The sequence below is a fragment of the Ranitomeya imitator genome, chromosome 10 (assembly GCF_032444005.1).
Source record: "Ranitomeya imitator isolate aRanImi1 chromosome 10, aRanImi1.pri, whole genome shotgun sequence".
In the NCBI taxonomy this organism is placed as follows: domain Eukaryota; kingdom Metazoa; phylum Chordata; class Amphibia; order Anura; family Dendrobatidae; genus Ranitomeya; species Ranitomeya imitator.
In genome coordinates, this window is record NC_091291.1 from 46908293 (window position 1) to 46926068 (window position 17776).

Genomic DNA, 17776 nt, shown 5'->3' on the forward strand with positions numbered 1-17776 from the left:
TTGCTGGCATTTCCTCGCCGGTTATCAATGTATCCAGTGTGTCTTGTTACCTCTGCTCCCTGCTCCTAGAACCTTCTGGTCAAGCTAAGTTTGGATTTTCCTGTTTTGGTGTTTTGCTTTATTTGGTTTTTAGTCCAGCCTGCAGATATGTGATTCTTGCTGCAGGTTGCTCTAGTGGGCTGAAATTGCTCCTCATGTACCATGAGTTGGCACATGAGTTCAAGTAATTTCAGGATGGTTTTTTGAAGGGTTTTTCGCTGACCGCGCAGTTCATTTTTGTATCCTCTGCTATCTAGCTTTAGCGGGCCTCATTTTGCTGAAACTGTTTTCATACTGCGTATGTGCTTTCCTCTCATTTCACCGTCATTATATGTGGGGGGCTGCTATTTCTGTGGGGGATTTCTCTGGAGGCAAGAGAGGTCTGTGTTTCTACTAATAGGGGAAGTTAGATCTTCGGCTGGAGCGAGACGTCTAGGATCATCGTAGGCACGTTCCCCGGCTACTTTTATTTGTGTGTTAGGTTCAGGGTCGCGGTCAGCTCAGGTTCCATCGCCCGAGAGCTTGTTTGTATCTGTGCTTGTCCTTTGGTGATTCCCTGCCATTGGGATCATGACAGTATAACCGGCCCACAAAGCGTTAATTGTATTGGCTGAAGTAGGAGGATAAGTAGTCTGAGGAAGTTTTTTTTTTTTTTTTTTCCTTCACTTTCCCTCAGAGTTTGCTGCCTAGACTTATTGCAGCCTGTCTACTTCCTCCTCCTCTTAATCTTTGAATGGCTCTGATCCCAGCTGTTTATCATGGACGTCCAGAGTTTGGCTTCCAGCCTGAATAATCTTGCCACTAAGGTTCAAAATATACAGGATTTTGTTGTACATGCTCCTATGTCTGAACCTAGAATTCCTGTCCCAGAGTTTTTTTCTGGAGATAGATCTCGTTTTCTGAATTTTAGGAACAATTGCAAGTTGTTTCTTTCTATGAAATCTCGCTCCTCTGGAGACCCTGCTCAGCAAGTCAAGATAATTATATCTTTCCTGCGGGGTGACCCTCAGGATTGGGCATTTGCATTGGCACCAGGGGACCCTGCGTTGCTTAATGCGGATGCGTTTTTTCTGGCATTGGGTTTGCTCTATGAGGAACCTAACCAAGAGATTCAGGCTGAAAAAGCTTTGTTGGCCCTCTCTCAGGGGCAAGATGAAGCAGAAATTTATTGTCAAAAATTTCGGAAGTGGTCGGTGCTTACTCAGTGGAATGAGTGCGCTCTGGCTGCAAAGTTCAGAGATGGCCTTTCTGAGGCCATTAAAGATGTTATGGTGGGGTTCCCTGCGCCTGCTGGTCTGAATGAGTCTATGACTATGGCTGTTCAGATTGATCGGCGTTTACGGGAGCGCAATCCTGTGCATCATTTGGCGGTGTCGTCTGAACGGTCACCTGAGATAATGCAATGTGATAGAATTCAGTCCAGAAGTGAACGGCAAAAGTATAGGCGGAAAAAAGGGTTGTGCTTTTATTGTGGTGATTCAGCTCATGTTATATCAGCATGCTCTAAACGCACAAAAAAGGTTGATAAGTCTGTTGCCATTAGTACTTTACAGTCTAAGTTCATTCTGTCTGTGACTCTGATTTGTTCATTATCATCCATTTCCGTCGATGCCTATGTGGATTCAGGCGCTGCCCTGAGTCTTATGGATTGGTCATTTGCCAATCGCTGTGGGTTTAGTCTGGAGCCTCTGGAAGTCCCTATTCCTTTGAAGGGAATTGACTCTACACCTTTGGCTATGAATAAACCTCAGTACTGGACACAAGTGACCATGCGTATGACTCCCGTTCATCAGGAGGTGATTCGCTTCCTGGTACTGTATAATTTGCATGATGTTCTAGTACTTGGTCTGCCATGGTTACAAACTCATAATCCAGTCCTTGACTGGAAAAAAATGTCTGTGTTAAGCTGGGGTTGTCAGGGGGTTCATGATGATGCACCTCCGATTTCTATCGCTTCATCTACTCCTTCTGAGATTCCTGTGTTTTTGTCTGACTATCGGGATGTTTTTGAGGAGCCTAGGCTCAGTTCGCTTCCTCCTCACAGGGATTGCGATTGTGCTATAAATTTAATTCCAGGCAGTAAATTTCCTAAAGGTCGTTTGTTCAATCTGTCAGTGCCAGAGCATACTGCTATGCGGGATTATGTTAAGGAGTCCTTGGAAAAGGGACATATCCGTCCATCTTTGTCCCCTTTGGGAGCAGGTTTTTTTTTCGTGGCCAAAAAAGATGGTTCCTTGAGGCCTTGTATAGATTATCGTCTTTTGAATAAGATTACCGTAAAATATCAGTATCCTTTGCCATTGTTGACTGATTTGTTTGCTCGCATTAAGGGGGCTAAATGGTTCACTAAGATTGATCTTCGGGGTGCGTATAATCTTATACGAATAAAGCAAGGTGATGAGTGGAAAACCGCATTTAATACGCCTGAGGGCCATTTTGAGTATTTGGTAATGCCTTTTGGACTTTCTAATGCTCCTTCAGTCTTCCAGTCCTTTATGCACGATATTTTCCGTGAATATCTGGATAAATTTATGATTGTGTATTTGGATGATATTTTGGTTTTTTCTGATGACTGGGAGTCTCATGTTCAGCAGGTCAGGAAGGTGTTTCAGGTCCTGCGGGCCAATTCCTTGTTTGTAAAAGGCTCAAAGTGTCTCTTTGGAGTCCAGAAGATTTCTTTCTTGGGGTATATTTTTTCCCCTTCTACTATTGAGATGGATCCCGTCAAGGTTCAGGCTATTTGTGACTGGACGCAGCCTACATCTCTTAAGAGTCTACAGAAGTTCTTGGGCTTTGCTAATTTCTATCGTCGTTTTATAACTAATTTTTCTAGTGTTGTTAAGCCTTTGACGGATTTGACTAAGAAGGGTGCTGATGTTGCTAATTGGTCTCCTGCGGCTGTGGAGGCCTTTCAGGAACTTAAGCACCGGTTTTCTTCTGCTCCTGTGTTGCGTCAGCCAGATGTTTCGCTCCCTTTTCAGGTTGAGGTTGATGCTTCCGAGATTGGAGCGGGGGCGGTTTTGTCACAGAGAAGCTCCGATGGCTCAGTGATGAAGCCATGCGCGTTTTTTTCTAGAAAGTTTTCGCCGGCTGAGCGGAATTATGATGTTGGTAATCGGGAACTTTTGGCCATGAAGTGGGCATTTGAGGAGTGGCGTCATTGGCTAGAGGGTGCTAGACATCGTGTGGTGGTCTTGACTGATCACAAAAATTTGATTTACCTTGAGTCTGCCAGGCGTCTGAATCCTAGACAGGCTCGTTGGTCACTGTTTTTCTCTCGTTTCAATTTTGTGGTTTCATACCTGCCAGGTTCAAAGAATGTGAAGGCGGATGCTCTTTCTAGGAGTTTTGTGCCTGACTCCCTTGGAAATTCTGAGCCCTCTGGTATCCTTAGGGATGGGGTGATTTTGTCTGCTGTCTCCCCAGACTTGCGACGTGCTTTGCAGGAGTTTCAGGCGGGTAAACCTGATCGTTGTCCGCCTGAGAGACTGTTTGTTCCGGATAATTGGACCAGTAGAGTCATCTCCGAGGTCCATTCTTCTGCGTTGGCAGGTCATCCTGGAATATTTGGTACTAGAGACTTGGTGGCCAGGTCTTTTTGGTGGCCTTCCTTGTCGAGGGATGTGCGTTCTTTTGTGCAGTCTTGTGAGGTTTGTGCTCGGGCTAAGCCTTGCTGTTCTCGGGCCAGTGGATTGTTGTCACCTTTGCCTATCCCGAAGAGGCCTTGGACGCACATTTCCATGGACTTTATTTCGGATCTCCCTGTCTCTCAAAAAATGTCCGTCATCTGGGTTGTGTGTGATCGCTTTTCTAAAATGGTTCATCTGGTACCCTTGCCTAAGTTGCCTTCCCCCTCTGAGTTGGTCCCTCTGTTTTTTCAGAATGTGGTTCGTTTGCATGGGATTCCTGAGAATATTGTTTCTGACAGGGGATCCCAGTTTGTGTCTAGATTTTGGCGGACGTTCTGTGCTAAGATGGGCATTGATTTGTCATTTTCGTCTGCATTCCATCCTCAGACGAATGGCCAGACTGAACGAACTAATCAGACCTTGGAAACTTATTTAAGGTGTTTTGTTTCTGCTGATCAGGATGACTGGGTTACCTTTTTGCCGCTGGCCGAGTTTGCCCTTAATAATCGGGCTAGTTCTGCTACCTTGGTTTCTCCTTTCTTTTGTAATTCGGGGTTTCATCCTCGTTTTTCCTCTGGTCAGGTGGAACCTTCTGATTGTCCTGGAGTGGACATGGTGGTGGATAGGTTGCATCGGATTTGGAGTCATGTGGTGGACAATTTGAAGTTGTCCCAGGAGAAGGCTCAGCAGTTTGCTAATCGCCGTCGCTGCGTGGGTCCTCGACTTCTTGTTGGTGACTTGGTGTGGTTGTCTTCTCGTTTTGTTCCTATGAAGGTCTCTTCTCCTAAGTTCAAGCCTCGGTTCATCGGACCCTATAGGATCTTGGAAATTCTTAACCCTGTGTCGTTTCGTTTGGATCTCCCGGCATCGTTTGCTATTCATAATCTATTCCATCGGTCGTTGTTGCGGAAGTATGAGGTACCTGTTGTTCCTTCGCTTGAGCCTCCTGCTCCAGTGCTGGTGGAGGGAGAATTGGAGTATGTTGTGGAGAAGATCTTGGATTCTCGTGTTTCCAGACGGAAACTCCAGTATTTGGTCAAGTGGAAGGGTTATGGTCAGGAGGATAATTCTTGGGTGGTTGCCTCGGATGTTCATGCTGATGATTTGGTTCGCGCTTTTCATAGGGCTCATCCTGGTCGCCCTGGTGGTTCTCGTGAGGGTTCGGTGACCCCTCCTCAAGGGGGGGGTACTGTTGTGAGTTCTGTTTTTGGGCTCCCTCTGGTGGTTACTGATGGTACTGGGTGACTTGTCTTTCCTGGGTTTCTGGGTTCCACCTGTTCCATCAGCATATAGGAGTTTCCTATTTAACCTGGCTTTGCTGGCATTTCCTCGCCGGTTATCAATGTATCCAGTGTGTCTTGTTACCTCTGCTCCCTGCTCCTAGAACCTTCTGGTCAAGCTAAGTTTGGATTTTCCTGTTTTGGTGTTTTGCTTTATTTGGTTTTTAGTCCAGCCTGCAGATATGTGATTCTTGCTGCTGGTTGCTCTAGTAGGCTATAATTGCTCCTCATGTACCATGAGTTGGCACATGAGTTCAAGTAATTTCAGGATGGTTTTTTGAAGGGTTTTTCGCTGACCGCGCAGTTCATTTTTGTATCCTCTGCTATCTAGCTTTAGCGGGCCTCATTTTGCTGAAACTGTTTTCATACTGCGTATGTGCTTTCCTCTCATTTCACCGTCATTATATGTGGGGGGCTGCTATTTCTGTGGGGGATTTCTCTGGAGGCAAGAGAGGTCTGTGTTTTTACTAATAGGGGAAGTTAGATCTTCGGCTGGAGCGAGACGTCTAGGATCATCGTAGGCACGTTCCCCGGCTACTTTTATTTGTGTGTTAGGTTCAGGGTCGCGGTCAGCTCAGGTTCCATCGCCCTAGAGCTTGTTTGTATCTGTGCTTGTCCTTTGGTGATTCCCTGCCATTGGGATCATGACAGGAAACCCCCAATTCTAACTGAAACCCTAACCCTATCCCTAACTCTAGCCCCAGACCTAACCCTAGCCCCAACCCTAGCCCAGCCCTAACCCTAGCCCTAGTACTAACCCTAGCCCTAACCCTAACCCTACCCCTAACCCTAGCCCCAACCCTAACCCTAGCCCTAATCCTAACCCTAATCCTAACCCTAGCCCTAACACTAGCCCTAACCCTAGCCCTAACCCTAGCCCTAACCCTAATGGTAAATTGGAAATACATACATTATTTAAATTTTAGTATTTTTCCCTAATTAAGGGGGTGATGAAGGGGGGTTTGATTCACTATTTATAGCGTTTTTTAATGGATTTTTATGATTGACAGCTGTCACAGACTAAAAGACGCTTTTTATTGCAAAAAATTGTTTTTGTATCTCCACATTTTGAGAGCTATAATTTTTCCACATTTTGGTCCACCGAGTCATGTGAGGTTTTGTTTTTTGCGGGACGAGTTGACGTTTTTATTGGTCACATTTATGGGCACATGACATTTTTTGATCGCTTTTTATTCCGATTTTTGTGAGGCAGTATGACCAAAAACCAGCTATTCATGAATTTCTTTTTGGGGGGCGTTTATACCGTTCCACGGTTCCAAGTAGTTTTATTCTTTGGGTCACTATGATTACAGCGATACCTCATTTATATCATTTTTTTTATATTTTGCCGCTTTTATATGATAAAAACTATTTTATAAAAAAAATAATTATTTTTGCATCGCTTTATTCTGAGGACTATAACTTTTTTATTTTTTTGCTGATGATGCTGTTTTGTGGCTCATTTTTTGCGGGACAAGATGACATTTTCAGCGGTAACATGGTTATTTATATCCGTCTCTTTGATTGCGTGTTATTCCACTTTTTGTTCGGCGCTATGATAATAAAGCGTTGTTTTTTGCCTCGTTTTTTTTTTTTACCGCGTTCACTGAAGGGGTTAACTAGCAGGACAGTTTTATAGGTCGGGTCGTTACGGACGTGGCAATACTAAATATGTGTACTTTTATTGTTTTTTTTTATTTAGATAAAGAAATGTATTTATGGAAACAATATATATATATTTTCTTTATTTAGGAATTTTTTTATTTTTTTTACACATGTGAATATGTTTTTTTTTACTTTAAAACATTGCCTGGGGGGGGCATCATGTTATAGGGTCAGATCGCTGATCTGACACTTTGCAGAGCACTGTGTCAGATCAGTGATCTGACATGCAGGGCTGCAGGCTTACAGGCGCTTGCTGTGAGCAGGCGCTGGTAAGCCACCTCCCTGCAGGACCCAGAAGTAGCCCCACGGCCATTTTGGATCCGGGGCCTGCAGGGAGGAGACGCTCGGTACAAGGTGAGCACATCGCCTTGTACCGAGGGTCTAAGGGAAGAACGCAAGGAGCCCCCTCCCTGCACGATGCTTCCCTGTACCGCCGGAACGCTGCGTTCATGTTTGATCGCAGTGTTCCGGGGGTTAATGTGCCAGGGGTGGTCTGTGACCGCTCCTGGCACATAGTGCCGGATATCAGCTGCGATAGTCAGCTGACACGCGGCCGATCGCATATGACGTACTATCCGGTCACTGGGAATTAAGTCCCAGGTCACCTCATCAGGATAGTACGTCATATGGGATTAAGGGGTTAATAACTGCAATCATCAACAAGCTTCTTACACCTCTCAATTGGAATTTTAGAGCATTTTTGAAGGCGCCTTCTACCAACAAAAATTTTAAGATCTCTCCACAGGTGTTCAATGGGATTTAGATTCGGACTCATTGCTGCCACTTCCAAACCCTTCATCCCTTTGTTTCCATCCAATTCTGGGCGCTTTTTAAAGTATGTTTGGGGTCATTGTCCTACTGGAAGACCCAACACCTAGGATGCAAGCCCAGCTTTCAGACACTGGGCGCTACATTGTGGCTGAAAACCCTTTGGTAATCTTCAGATTTCATGATGCCTTGCACGCAGTCAAGGTACCTAGTTCCAGAGGCAGCAAAACAACCCAAAAACATCTTTGAATATCCATGTTTGACTGTAAGTACAGTGCTATTTCCTTTGGAGGCTTCATTGCGTTTCCAGTAAACAGTAGATTGATGTGCATTATCAAAAAGCTCTTTCTTGTTCTCATCTGTCTACAAGATGCTTTCCCAGAAAGGTTTTGGCTTGCTCACATACATTTTGGCAAACTACAGTCTAGTGTCAGCAGTAGGGTTCCCCTCAGTCTCCTGCCATAGTGTTTCATTTCATTCCAATATTTTGTGCTGATGTAAGGAGATGGCAGGACCCCTCATCTGCCCCTCCTCCTCATGAAACCTATGCGACCTCCTTTTTGGATAAAACTTGTATATGGTTGTGAAAATCTGTAATGTAATGTTATGTTTGCAAAGTGTGTACCGCCATATGTTGCACTTGAAAGTTGTACATCGTTATGTATTCCTGTGTTCCCCCTATGTCGTGGTATGTAATGTATGTGATTTGCTTTGTACCTGCTAAGCCTGTACTTATTTTAGAGATAGGGATAGTAATAGGTTAAAGATGTGGGCTGGGTCAGCAGCAGAGTGGGGGAAGGAAGCTGCTGTCCCAGTCAGAAGCTCGGGTAGGTTAGCCCAGAGCAGACATGCTGAAGAGACGGGGCACTGCTGGACTCCCAGATGTCCAATTTGCATTTTTTTTCTCTTTCTTTTTTATTTCAATACACACAAAGGAAATAAACATATGTATAACACATCGTGTAATTTCAATAATTTTCTGGGAAAAATACTTAAATTTCTGGAACAATTTAAAGGGTGCCAATACTTTGGGCCATGACTGTACACTCCTCAACAGTAAAATGCAACATCAAAAAGGAAACATCATGAAGTTATGAAAAATCACAAAATTGAGGGATATGTTAATGATATGCAAATCATAAAAAACTCATGAACATATTCAACATCAATTATACGCACCACATGCTGAAATCTCCGCACTTCCAGCCTTGGCTATTATTACTTAGGTCATTAATCATTGTCTTGCAGTGCTGAATACATAAGGGCCACAAATGATCAAGTTCTGTTGTTGGCAGCTCACTTTACTAATGCTTAACAAAAACCTCCGAGATGTGCTCGATGTGTGACAAATCTGGAGACGTTGCAGGCTATGTTAGCATGCTTTGGCCTCAAAGGCTGCTCATAGTAGCACAAGAAACATGCAACCTAGTTTTGTTGTGTTAAAAAATGGCTACTGGGACTATTTGGAGAAATGGCCACTGGTTGCAACACCAAATTATTGAAATGACAAGTTGTTAATGCATCTGGAATGAACTAGAGGGTTCCAGCTACTTTACATAATGCCACTCACACAATAATCTCAATAATAGGGCCCATGTGAAGTTCCCATTGTGAAAGCCTCTTCATGGCGCTGTTCACATGGTCTCCAGATGGAGACCAGAGGCTGGAATGGAGGTCTGTCGTCTTCAGTGATGAGCCACGCTTTTTTCTTGGATGCAATGATAGCTGAAGATTGGTCTGGAGAACACATGGATAGCGTTATGAAGAGACCTTCACAAGAGAATGCCACATTAGTCCTACTCACAGGATTATGGTGTGGGGTAGAAAAATGTACTTTAATCGGAACCTTCTAATAGCAGTGCTATGGCCATTTCTCCAAAGTAAAAATTGTGTAGGACCTGGTATAAGAGAGATGCCCTAATGTGGCTACCAGGTACACATAAATTGGCCAATTTATGCGCTAAACGCTCTCATTTTTTCATATTTCTAGTGCAGTAATGCAGTTCAATTTTCATGTTTCATGTTTGAATGTTTTAGCGCCGCAGTGTGCTGCCTTTTTTATTTGACTTTATACGAGTTGGTGACTCTAGGTTCAGCACCTGTTCACACTTAGTCTATGTTTGGATGTGACGGTCAGTTTTTTGAAATTTGTATTCTTTAGCCTTCTCACCGAGCACTCCGCCTCTTAGCTACAGGTGTTTTAATCACAACAGGTTCATTACCCCTCCACAGAGAGAGATAATTTTAGTCTAAGAAGAGGTTTCACAGGTACCCATTCAGATGGAGACATTTATTCTCAGCGAGGAAAGGCAAGTGTAGGACCTGGTATACGAGAGATGCCCTAATGTGGCTACCAGGTACACATAAATTGGCCAATTTATGCGCTAAATACTTTCATTTTTTCATATTTCTAGTGCAGTAATGCAGTTCAATTTTCATGTTTCATGTTTGCATGTTTTAGCGCCGCAGTGTGCCAGGCTGCATGTAGCTGGAACAACTGTTAGCAGCCAGCATGGTCTAAATATGTTACCATGGCCTGCAGCATCTCCAGACTTGTCTCCTGTTGCGCATCATTGGTTGACAATTGCACAGCAGCTGCCAGCAGTGGGTTTTGATGATTTACTCAAGTGCATTCAGTGCAGAAGAATATTCTTCAGGCAACAGTTAATAACCTCATTGATAACATGCTAAGGCGTGGGGCCCAGTGAGCTGGGTCCAGGCCCCCCCTTTTTTCCTTCTGCTCACTGGGCCCCGTACAGAACTAAGGGCAGTAATGCCCTGATGGCGGTCCTGCCTGAAGCAGTTTGCAGAAAAAGAGTGGTCCAAAATTCCAGCTGAGAGTTGTAAGGAGCTTGTTGATGATTATAGGCAGCGATTGATTGCTGTTATTTATTCCAAAGGGTGTGCAACCAAATATTAAGTTGAGAGTGCTAACCCATTTGTCTGGCCCATTTTTGGAGTTTTGTGTGAAATTTTGTGTGTGAAAATTTACCTTTTTTTCTCTTTTTTTGTGTTCTTGCAATACACTCAAAGGAAATAAACATGTGTATATAATTTTCTGAGAAAAATACTTCATTTTCTGGAACAATTTAACAGTTGCTAATTTTTGCCATGACTGTATATAACTTTCACTAATTTACAACAACTCCTTTAAGTTAAAGGGGGACAGCCTTGATGCGTGCCATTCACCATGACAAAGCAAAAAGATGATAACATAAATGTATCTTCTGTTGATTAAAACTTGGGTTAATGTTTCAATGACAGACCATACATTTTGCCATTCCACCAAATCAAAGCAAATTTCAGAGACACAAAGGGACCAATTGAATTTTTACATTTGAGCTTTATTTATGTCAGTATTAGTGTTCTACGCTGATTCATTAATTGCAACTTTTTAAAGTCACAAAATTTACTGCAAATAAGTCCCCTTCCCGAGCAGATTCTGTGGCAACACAGCACTTATTCTTAATTAGGCCAAATGTAGTTCCAAGTAGGTCAAGAGACCTAAGCCATTGTTCATATGAGCCTGAATATTAATTCTTGAATTGATATTTGTTGCAAGGTATTGTGCTGCTATCCTTGGAAGACAGAGACAATGGATGTTTGCTAATATGTTGATTACCTATTGTATTAGTCCATGCAGCTTGTTGACCAGCAAACAATGAAGGACAAACTATGCAAAGTGATTGAATACTAGAACAATGAGAGTGGACCCCATCCCATCTTCCCCTTGATCTGTGGATGATAGCCTGGAGGACAGCTGTGGGTATAAAAAGGAACTCCTATCCTTTTGCAAACATACTTTACAGAACAGCAGCCAGAAAACCATGGCTCCAACTGGAGGAATACAGATTTGAGACACTCTACAGGATGCCAGCTAAAGGGACCATGGGAATACAGATCATTGACCGTCACTGAACCCATGGAGACATTCGGAGAAGCCATGTTGGGACAATCAGGTCATGTGGCCCCATGGAGATATTTGGACAAATCTGGTTGGGACAATCAGGACACCTGCCACATACCTGAATTGACTGTCAGCTTCCTAAGCTTGCTGCTACCTCCTCTCTGTGGGGGCCTGCCAAAATCGGAATGTCATTGGCTTGGGTAGTTGGCCGTGGAAGTCCCTAAGTCGCAGCTGCTCTAATCCCGGCGAGCCAGCGGAAGGGTGAGATTCTAATTTGCACCATCTTATGTATTTCCTTGAACTCTACTAAGTGTTATGGTCTGTTGGTGGTTCAATAAAGTATTGCTTTACTGTGCTACCCTCACCATGTGTCGTCTGAGTAGTATTATGCCCATTGGGAAGGAGTAAGAAAGAAATGGAGCATTAAGCAATATTTTGTGTATTTTTACTTACTACTTCTAACTATAGAAATACGGTACTAAATACGTTGATTTTTTTCCTATTCAAGCTAAATGAAAAAAAATCAATAATGAAAACTTAAAATATTATTTTTAATTTGAACAAACCCTGCATGAGTTATGATAGGCAGCATCTATATTTCCATGTATAATATTGAGATGTTAATTATTTTGCTGTAAATAGCTTTCTACGAAGGGCATCAGTTCCTGGAATTATCAAACAGTCCTTGTGATTGTTCTTGGAAAGTGTTAGCAAAATGTCATCATTCCCCAAGAGCCATAGCTTACAGAATAATCAATGAGGTTACATGGAAGTAACAAAATGCAGATAACCTATGTGACATAAATATAGCATTTATGTGTCAGCCACAAATGGTGAACTGCTGTTTTCATTAACGCCAAGTTCATGCTATAGCTTTTCATAACATTTGTCTTCAGTATTTCTCTGCCGTAAAAAGTCATCTTTACATAAAATTGTTAGGGCTCATCAGATAAGGTGGATATATCTAGATGAACAGCAGGAATGGATGGGCTCATTGGTACCTAGAGCAGTGTATAACAGCAGGAACAGATGAGCTGGATGTAACCTGGAGCAGTGTATAACAGCAGGAACGAATGAGCTGGGTGGTACCTGGAGCAGTGTATAACAGCAGGAACGAATTAGCTGGGTGGTACCTGGAGCAGTGTATAACAGCAGGAATGGATGAGCTGGGTGCTACCTGGAGCACTGTATAACAGCAGGAATGGATGAGCTGGGTGGTACCTGAAGCAGTGTATAACAGCAGGGATGGATAAGCTGGGTGGTACCTGGAGCAGTGTATAACAGCAGGAATGGATGAGCTGGGTGGTACCTGGAGCAGTGTATAAGAGCAGGAATGGCTGAGCTGGGTGGTACCTGGAGCAGTGTGTAACAGCAGGAATGGATGAGCTAGGTGGTACCTGGAGCAGTGTATAACAGCAGGAATGAATGACCTTGATGGTACCTGAAGCAGTGTATAACAGCAGGAATGGATGAGCTGGATGGTAAGTGGAGCAATGTATAACAGCAGGAATGGATGAGCTGGATGGTAAGTGGAGCAGTGTATAACAGCAGGAAGGGATGAGCTGGATGGTAAGTGGAGCAATGTATAACAGCAGGAATGGATGAGCTGGATGGTAAGTGGAGCAGTGTATAATAGCAGGAATGGATGAGCTGGATGGTAAGTGGAGCAGGGTATAACAGCAGAAATGGATGAGCTAGATGTAACCTGGAGCAGTGTATAACAGCAGGAACGAATAAGCTGGGTGGTACCTGGAGCAGTGTATAACAGCAGGAATGGATAGGCTGCGTGGTACCTGGAGCGGTGTATAACAGTAGGAATAGATGAGCTGGATGGTACCTGGATCAGTGCATAACAGCAGGAATAGATGAGCTGGGTGGTACCTGGAGCAGTGTGTAACAGCAGGAATGGATGAGCTAGGTGGTACCTGGAGCAGTGTATAACAGCAGGAATTAATGACCAGGATGGTACCTGAAGCAGTGTATAACAGCAGGAATGGATGAGCTGGGTGGTACCTGGAGCGGTGTATAACAGTAGGAATAGATGAGCTGGATGGTACCTGGATCAGTGCATAACAGCAGGAATAGATGAGCTGGGTGGTACCAGGAGCAGTGTGTAACAGCAGGAATGGATGAGCTAGGTGGTACCTGGAGCAGTGTATAACAGCAGGAATGAATGACCTTGATGGTACCTGAAGCAGTGTATAACAGCAGGAATGGATGAGCTGGATGGTAAGTGGAGCAATGTATAACAGCAGGAATGGATGAGCTGGATGGTAAGTGGAGCAGTGTATAACAGCAGGAAGGGATGAGCTGGATGGTAAGTGGAGCAATGTATAACAGCAGGAATGGATGAGCTGGATGGTAAGTGGAGCAGTGTATAATAGCAGGAATGGATGAGCTGGATGGTAAGTGGAGCAGGGTATAACAGCAGAAATGGATGAGCTAGATGGTAGGTGAAGCAGTGTATAACAGCAGGAATGGATGACCTGGGTGGTACCTGGAGCAGTGTATAACAGCAGGAATGGATGAGCTGGGTGGTACCTAGAGCAGTGTATAACAGCAGGAACAGATGAGCTGGATGTAACCTGGAGCAGTGTATAACAGCAGGAATGGATAGGCTGCGTGGTACCTGGAGCGGTGTATAACAGTAGGAATAGATGAGCTGGATGGTACCTGGATCAGTGCATAACAGCAGGAATAGATGAGCTGGGTGGTACCTGGAGCAGTGTGTAACAGCAGGAATGGATGAGCTAGGTGGTACCTGGAGCAGTGTATAACAGCAGGAATGAATGACCAGGATGGTACCTGAAGCAGTGTATAACAGCAGGAATGGATGAGCTGGGTGGTACCTGGAGCGGTGTATAACAGTAGGAATAGATGAGCTGGATGGTACCTGGATCAGTGCATAACAGCAGGAATAGATGAGCTGGGTGGTACCTGGAGCAGTGTGTAACAGCAGGAATGGATGAGCTAGGTGGTACCTGGAGCAGTGTATAACAGCAGGAATGAATGGCCAGGATGGTACCTGAAGCAGTGTATAAGAGCAGGAATGGATGAGCTGGATGGTAAGTGGAGCAATGTATAACAGCAGGAATGGATGAGCTGGATGGTAAGTGGAGCAATGTATAACAGCAGGAATGGATGAGCTGGATGGTAAGTGGAGCAGTGTATAACAGCAGGAATGGATGAGCTGGATGGTAAGTGGAGCAGTGTATAACAGCAGGAATGGATGAGCTGGATGGTAAGTGGAGCAGTGTATAACAGCAGGAATGGATGAGCTGGATGGTAAGTGGAGCAATGTATAAGAGCAGGAATGGATGAGCTGGATGTAAAGTGGAGCAGTGTATAATAGCAGGAATGAATGACCAGGATGGTACCTGAAGCAGTGTATAACAGCAGGAATGGATGAGCTGGGTGGTACCTGGAGCGGTGTATAACAGTAGGAATAGATGAGCTGGATGGTACCTGGATCAGTGCATAACAGCAGGAATAGATGAGCTGGGTGGTACCTGGAGCAGTGTGTAACAGCAGGAATGGATGAGCTAGGTGGTACCTGGAGCAGTGTATAACAGCAGGAATGAATGGCCAGAATGGTACCTGAAGCAGTGTATAAGAGCAGGAATGGATGAGCTGGATGGTAAGTGGAGCAATGTATAACAGCAGGAATGGATGAGCTGGATGGTAAGTGGAGCAATGTATAACAGCAGGAATGGATGAGCTGGATGGTAAGTGGAGCAGTGTATAACAGCAGGAATGGATGAGCTGGATGGTAAGTGGAGCAGTGTATAACAGCAGGAATGGATGAGCTGGATGGTAAGTGGAGCAATGTATAAGAGCAGGAATGGATGAGCTGGATGTAAAGTGGAGCAGTGTATAATAGCAGGAATGGATGAGCTGGATGGTAAGTGGAGCAGTGTATAACAGCAGGAATGGATGAGCTAGATGGTAAGTGAAGCAGTGTATAGCAGCAGGAATGGATGACCTGGGTGGTACCTGGAGCAGTGTATAACAGCAGGAATGGATGAGCTGGATGGTAAGTGGAGCAGTGTATAACAGCAGGAATGGATGATCTGGGTGGTACCTGGAGCAGTGTATAACAGCAGGAATGGATGAGCTGGATGGTAAGTGGAGCAGTGTGGAACTGTAGGAAAGGTGAACTGGACACACTTTGAGCAGCGCGGAACAGCACAGCTGGATTTAATATAGGACTCACTAGAGCAGAGGTGTCAAACTGCATTCAAGGGCCGCAAACAGGTCATGTTTTCAGGATTTCCTTGTACTGCACAGGTGATAATTTCATCACCTACACACATAATGATTACAGCACCTTGTGCAATGCTAACGAAATCCTGAAAACATGACCTGTTTGCGGCCCTTGAAGAATGCAGTTTGACACCTCTGCACTAGAGGGTTGATGTTACAGAACTCAGAAGAATAGCAGGGTTGGATTTGTCAGGATACTCACTTTTAGAAAAATGTGCTAAGGAGTAAGGTTGAGCGGAAATAGACAGATGACATTAGAGAAACTACATAACAGAGCAGAGCAAGAGGTGTCATAGCGCTGGAAGTCATTCTTCCTGAATACTCAAGTGGCATGTTACTGCTACCTGAGCCGGCCAGAAAAGGTCAGAGGTGTGTATTGGGTTACTATAGTAAAGTAAAGGGAACCAACCACCAGGAAGGAGGAGACAGAACCATGATCAGAAGCTGGGACAGGTGAGCAACAGAAATCACTCAAATTTTTATTGCAAATACAAATTTTAATCAGTACAAACCTATTTTCTTCAGATTTATTTTATAATTTGATATGTTTTTAGCATATAAAAAGTCATTATCTCAGTAAATTAGAATGCTTTATAACACCAGCTTGAAAAATGATTTTAAATCCAAAATGTTGGCCTACTAAAATGTATGTTCAGAAAATGCACTCAGTACTTGGTCGGGGCTCCTTTTTCATCAATTACTGCATCAATGTGGGGCAGCTGAGGGCTGATTTTGGTAGTCTGGCCATTCATAGTCTATTAATATCAATCAACAAAAGTCTGAAGTCTGTTTAACCTTTGCTGGTTCAAATTTATAGGGCAACACTACATAATTTTTTTCTAGGATCCCCCGTAAATTCACCAGGAAAGGCTAAGCAAACAGCTGTGAGCTGTTATTAATAGCCTGGGAACCTTATGGGATATCTTCCCTTGTCCCAGATTAACATCAGCTCCCAGTTGTGGGCTTTCCCTCTGCTGGCTATGAAAATGATGCTGGAGCCCACGTCATTTTTTTAAATTTAATTCTTCATTTTACACAGGATGAACACTGTCGGTGCTGAATCCAGCTCCCATCATTCTTGCCTGGTCTAGACCACTGAAACTGCATTACTTCCATAGAAAATGGGGAAAAAAGGGGAAAAAAGCACTACATAATGTATATAGGAAATATTCATCTGCAAAATTGCTATGATAAATACAGTAAACAAGAAGGTATTTAGCGCATAGATTGGCCAATATATGTGAACCCAACAGCCACATCAAGGTGTCCTTCAAAGTTGGGTCCTTGTACTCATATATCACCTCTATTGGGCAAAAAAAACTACAATTTATGGGGCAGGAATGGACCAGCTATCTAATTAAAATCACCTGTGGCTTAAGGGAGTAGGAGTGCACATGTCCAAAAAGGGTTTGATACAAATAGATAAAAAGACCAGCACATCCCAGCTAGTGTGAACAGGTGCCAACCAAAAAAGCGTAAAACTTGAAAAACTATAAAAGTTGCACCATGAATAACCAAGAATGATTATTCTAGAAAACTGGAACTGCATTACTGCCATAGAAAATGGGAAAAAGGGCTATATAATGTATATATGAAATATTCATCTGCAAAATTGCTATGAAAAACAGTAAAAAAGAAGGTACTTAGCGCATTGATTGGCCAAAATATGTGAGCCCCAACTGCCATGTCAAGGTGTCCTTCAAAGTTGGGCCCCTGTCCTAATATGTCACCTCTCCTATGCAAGAAAGCAAAATCTCTAATGGGGGCCTCCAATTATTGCAAGTTCTTTAGAGAATTAGTCTTTTGTATAGGCCAAAAGGACTTTTTTGGGGCCCCTAGGCTCCAGGGCCCAAGTGTAGTAGTAGTAGAAAGAACGGACCGCAGACAGGCTTCGAAGGCCTAACATAAAAAAATTGGGCTGGCTGTAGGCAATTTTAAATTGGTTCCAGGGGTACACGGGCAGCAGTGGTGTGGTCAGTGGAGGCCTAGTGGAAGGAGTGACCGCAGACAGGCATCGAAGGCCTAACATAATAACAGATGGCTGTAGGCAATTTTAAATTGGTTCCAGGGGAACACGGGCAGCAGTGGCCTGGTCAGTGTAGTAGTAGTAGAAAGAACGGACCGCAGACAGGCTTAGAAGGCCTAACATAAAAAAATTGGGCTGGCTGTAGGCAATTTTAAATTGGTTCCAGGGGTACACGGGCAGCAGTGGTGTGGTCAGTGGA